The sequence below is a fragment of the Danaus plexippus genome, assembly GCF_018135715.1.
Source record: "Danaus plexippus chromosome 29 unlocalized genomic scaffold, MEX_DaPlex mxdp_37, whole genome shotgun sequence".
In the NCBI taxonomy this organism is placed as follows: Eukaryota; Metazoa; Arthropoda; class Insecta; order Lepidoptera; family Nymphalidae; genus Danaus; species Danaus plexippus.
In genome coordinates, this window is record NW_026869858.1 from 1,674,615 (window position 1) to 1,680,000 (window position 5,386).

General features: G+C 44.1%; 3 non-coding genes across 3 annotated transcripts in view; all 3 read left to right on the forward strand.

Annotated features, from left to right (window-relative positions):
- LOC133320579 (small subunit ribosomal RNA) lies at positions 1-1,894 on the forward strand. Its single transcript, XR_009753827.1, has one exon. It is a non-coding gene; the product is annotated as a small subunit ribosomal RNA (ribosomal RNA).
- A 1,237-nt stretch (positions 1,895-3,131) lies between these two features.
- Positions 3,132-3,287, forward strand: LOC133320574 (5.8S ribosomal RNA). The gene has a single exon (XR_009753822.1). It is a non-coding gene; the product is annotated as a 5.8S ribosomal RNA (ribosomal RNA).
- A 1,499-nt stretch (positions 3,288-4,786) lies between these two features.
- Positions 4,787-5,386, forward strand: part of LOC133320589 (large subunit ribosomal RNA) — a 3,976-nt gene continuing 3,376 nt past the window's right edge. Inside the window, exon 1 of the ribosomal RNA XR_009753836.1 lies at positions 4,787-5,386. This exon is cut by the window's right edge and continues 3,376 nt beyond it. This is a non-coding gene — a ribosomal RNA (large subunit ribosomal RNA).

A 5,386-nucleotide genomic window follows, 5' to 3' on the forward strand; every position in this document is an offset into this window, starting at 1 on the left:
TCCCTGGTTGATCCTGCCAGTAGTTATATGCTTGTCTCAAAGATTAAGCCATGCATGTCTCAGTGCAAGCCGTATTAAGGCGATACCGCGAATGGCTCAATATATCAGTTTTGGTTCCTTAGATCTTACTCAGTTACTTGGATAACTGTGGTAATTCTAGAGCTAATACTGCAATCAGAACTCTGACCAGTGATGGGATGAGTGCTTTTATTAGATCAAACCAATCGACGGAGGGCCTCGCGTCCGAAGTCGTTAATTTTGATGAATCTGGATAACTTTTGCCGATCGCATGGTCAAGTACCGGCGACGCATCTTTCAAATGTCTGCCTTATCAACTTTCGATGGTAGTTTCTGCGACTACCATGGTTGTCACGGGTAACGGGGAATCAGGGTTCGATTCCGGAGAGGGAGCCTGAGAAACGGCTACCACATCCAAGGAAGGCAGCAGGCGCGCAAATTACCCACTCCCGGCACGGGGAGGTAGTGACGAAAAATAACGATACGGGACTCTTACGAGGCCTCGTAATCGGAATGAGTACACTTTAATATTTTAACGAGGAACAATTGGAGGGCAAGTCTGGTGCCAGCAGCCGCGGTAATTCCAGCTCCAATAGCGTATACTAAAATTGTTGCGGTTAAAAAGCTCGTAGTTGCATTTGTGCGCCGCGCTGTCGGTGCACCGCATCCGCGGTGATACTGACACGTCTGCGGAGCATATCGTCGGTGAGCCGGCGGTAAAACGCCGGTTCAATATCAAAATCCTATCGCGGTGCTCTTCAGTGAGTGTCGAGATGGGCCGACAATTTTACTTTGAACAAATTAGAGTGCTCAAAGCGGGCTCAAAACGCCGCTTGAATATTTCGTGCATGGAATATAATATGATCTCGGTTCTATTTTGTTGTTTTTCAGAACTCCGAGGTAATGATTAATAGGGATAACTGGGGGCATTCGTATTGCGACGTTAGAGGTGAAATTCTTGGATCGTCGCAAGACGAACATCAGCGAAAGCATTTGCCAAAGGTGTTTTCATCAATCAAGAACGAAAGTTAGAGGTTCGAAGGCGATTAGATACCGCCCTAGTTCTAACCGTAAATATGTCATCTAGCGATCCGCCGACGTTATTACAATGGCTCGGCGGGCAGCTTCCGGAAACCAAAGATTTTGGACTCCGGGGGGAGTATGGTTGCAAAGCTGAAACTTAAAGGAATTGACGGAAGGGCACCACCAGGAGTGGAGCCTGCGGCTTAATTTGACTCAACACGGGAAATCTCACCAGGCCCGGACACCGGAAGGATTGACAGATTATAGCTCTTTCTTGATTCGGTGGGTGGTGGTGCATGGCCGTTCTTAGTTGGTGGAGCGATTTGTCTGGTTAATTCCGGTAACGAACGAGACTCTAGCCTGCTAAATAGGCGTCGTCATTTAGGTGTGAGCGATTTCGGTCGTTCAACTCACTGACGGCGTATTAAAATTCTTCTTAGAGGGACCGGCGGCTTCGAGCCGCACGAGATTGAGCAATAACAGGTCTGTGATGCCCTTAGATGTCCTGGGCCGCACGCGCGCTACACTGAAGGAATCAGCATGTTCTCCCTGGCCTAGAGCCCGGGCAACCCGTTGAAACTCCTTCGTGCTGGGGATTGGGGTTTGCAATTATCCCCCATAAACGAGGAATTCCTAGTAAGCGCGAGTCATAAGCTCGCGTTGATTACGTCCCTGCCCTTTGTACACACCGCCCGTCGCTACTACCGATTGAATGATTTAGTGAGGTCTTCGGACCGACACGCGGTGGCTTCACGGCCGTCGGCGTTGCTGGGAAGTTGACCAAACTTGATCATTTAGAGGAAGTAAAAGTCGTAACAAGGTTTCCGTAGGGGAACCTGCGGAAGGATCATTAACGTTTATAACATCCGATATCAAAGCGATATCAGGATGATTATGATAATATTATATATCCAAGTAAAAAGAGAGACACATATATAAAAATATATGATGCAAATTAAAAAAAAAAAAAGAGAAAGGGGCGGCATCTCAATAGAAATTAAATATATCTCAAATAATATATAAATGAAAGGAAATAAATAAATATTAACAAAAAAAAACAACTCTACACAAGCGTGTTATGATGTTTTTGAATGAATAAAATATAAAGATGTCAGGGGCGGGACATCAAATAAAAGAGACACACAAAACATACACTCGATTACGCCTAGCGTGTTGTCGTTGTTGTTGTTTGTGATGTTAAAAATAAATAATAAATAAATAAATGAAAGAGAGAGATATAAGATGTGAAGGGCCACATCTAAAAATAATAATCTCCAAGGATCGAAATAATATTATGATGATATGATGGAAGGAGAGGAAAAGATACGAATTTAAAACGATTTGACGGATAAACGATTCATTAGCGTCCCTTCCTTATCCGATACGCACATATGCACTGTATGAGCATACAATTTATATACTCTTGATGTATATATACGTATATGTTTAAAACCAGATAACGTTGTAACTCGAAAGCGATATACTAGATATCATTGATTCATCCTATGTTTCTTAACTCTGGTAGATCTCATTTGACATAGACCGGTAAGAATCCGCGCCGCGAGTCTCTTGACGACTACTCAAGACCTTAATAAGTCTAGTCCGAGTTCTGTTTACTTGGTTGGATCAAGGGCGATTAGAGTGACGTATAATCTGGGCGTTGAAGATAACATGCTGTGGTATATAGCGCTACTATCATTATCTTGTCATTTCGTTAATTCGTTAGGGACACTCTGAGTTTTTTATGCGGTCCGGTGGATTAGTTGTTTACCGTACGTTAACCACACGGGTAAATCCGGTGGGTCGGTTAGTCCACTGGAGAGAACGTGGTGTGATACGTTTCGTTTGTCATGTCGTTCGCGTCTTTCTTATATTATATCAACATATCACATGTCAATGTGAAATATGTATGTATGTATAAGTAGATTTGATCGCGTCCGTAGCAATATGAGGCGTATTGCAGCGTTATATAATGGCAACACCCCCTATATGCGCACGATTGCCCTCTTTGTTTTTTTTTTTTTTTTTAAAAAAAAAGAAAATTTAAATGGTGAGCGTCGCCGTACACATGATATATTTATAAAAATCACTACCCTGAACGGTGGATCACTTGGCTCGCGGGTCGATGAAGAACGCAGTTAACTGCGCGTCATAGTGTGAACTGCAGGACACATTTGAACATCGACATTTCGAACGCACATTGCGGTCCGTGGAGAATATCCAGGACCACTCCTGTCTGAGGCCCGCTGTATAAAATAATACACCACACTGTTCCATCACGGTATGACACCTCATAACGCACGCGAACACAGAAGAATTACATCCATCGCGCACAGACTCGCACATATACGCACGGAAGTGTCGTTGTGTGTTCGTAGTGTGTGTGTGTATGTGTTTTGTTCAGTTCGAATTATGTGTATCGTAGTTTTGTTGTTGTCGACTGTGCGAACATATGACGGTTCCGACGACTGCTAATGATCTTTTTATTCTTTTATTGTTCTCTTTCTGACGAGACACAAACAGCACAGAAACACGACACACGCACAAACACGACGTCGTACCGCACGCGCGTGAGCGCGAACGCCTCCCTCTCGTAGTACACAGAAAAGACTATGATATCTTATTATGTGTCATTATACGAATCGGAGTTGTCGCACTCGTCGTAGTCGTCGTCGTCGTCGTCGTTGTCGTAGTCGTCGTTGTTGCTGTTGTGACCCATCATAGTGAGAGATTTAAATTGAATTATTGATTGTTTGCAAGTTCGTTTGTCCGTTTAATATATATGAGAAATATATATACACACACGTATATGAAGACTATGAAACATTTTTTTCATTGTGTGAATATCACATCGAAGTCGCGTGAGTGTTGTTGTCTGTGTATATGGTATGTATATATATATAATACACCAACGATACTTAGTTACGCCTCGATCAAACAAGTGACACGAGATCGCATCTAGCGTCTGAGCATATATATATATGTGAAGACGGAAACGCACGACACCCGCACAAAAAATATGAATCTTTGTATGTGTTTGTGTGTGTGTGATACGCGCGATGTTTTGCTGCAGAGAGCGTGATCCTTGCTCCCATCGTTGATCCGTTGCTTTATGATTATGATATTGTGAAGCGATACGGTGATGTGAGAGGGTAAGAGAAGGTATCCGATGCTCTTTCGTATGCGATTACGTCGTCGTCGTTATTATGTACTACACATCTACGTCTCTGATTTCAAGATATTTTTTTTGTCGATGTATGAGCGTTTTATGTTTTCTGTCCGATCGTTGTGCGTTTCTATTGTGTCGTTAAGGTCTGTGTTAATAATATATATTATATCGTGGACGTGGACATCGAACGAAAACAACGCAATATCGCGCCTTCGTATATATGTGTGATATGTAATAAAACGATGAAAATCGAATTTGAGTGTTTCAAATATAAGTTATTCAATGTATGTGTTTGTGCAAAAAAAGTAGGCGGACACGACGTCCGAAGAGTGCATATCGACGCCGTTTATGAAACCGAAACACTGTCACAATCATATATTGCGTGTATAATTCGCGCAAACACGAGTACGTGAATCATGCAGACTACCACACTGCGTGTGCGTGTGTGTGTATGTATAACGTACTCGTGTGTGTGTGTGATCATATCGCACATTATATATATGTGTAAGATTCGTGTTTTAGTTTTGTGGCGTCGTAGCGCTGACGGATATCGCGTCTGCATCGTTTTTTTATCGTTGGCTTCAGATCAGGGAGGATCACCCGCCGAATTTAAGCATATTAGTAAGCGGAGGAAAAGAAACTAACTAGATTTCCTTAGTAGCGGCGAGCGAACAGAAACAGCCCAGCACTGAATCCCGCGGTTGTAACGATCGCGGAGATGTGGTGTTCGGGAGGTTCCGCTTTCTCGTCGTCGCCGCTCCTGTCCAAGTTCGTCTTGAACGGGGCCGTTTTCCCGTAGAGGGTGCCAGGCCCGTAGCGACGGAGCGAGACGGCGAGGGGGACACTCCTCAGAGTCGGATTGCTTGAGAGTGCAGCCCTAAGTGGGTGGTAAACTCCATCTAAGGCTAAATATTACCGCGAGACCGATAGCGAACAAGTACCATGAGGGAAAGTTGAAAAGAACTTTGAAGAGAGAGTTCAAGAGTACGTGAAACCGTTCAGGGTAAACCTGCGAAACTCGAATGAACGAACGGAGAGATTCATCGTCGCTCGGCGGCGTCGCTTCGATGTCGTGCTTGCGTCACGCAAGTGGCGTACGGCATGACACGGGTCGCGTCCGTCGACGTTCGCCGAAGGCGTGCACTTCTCTCTTAGTAATACATCGCGACCCTTCGA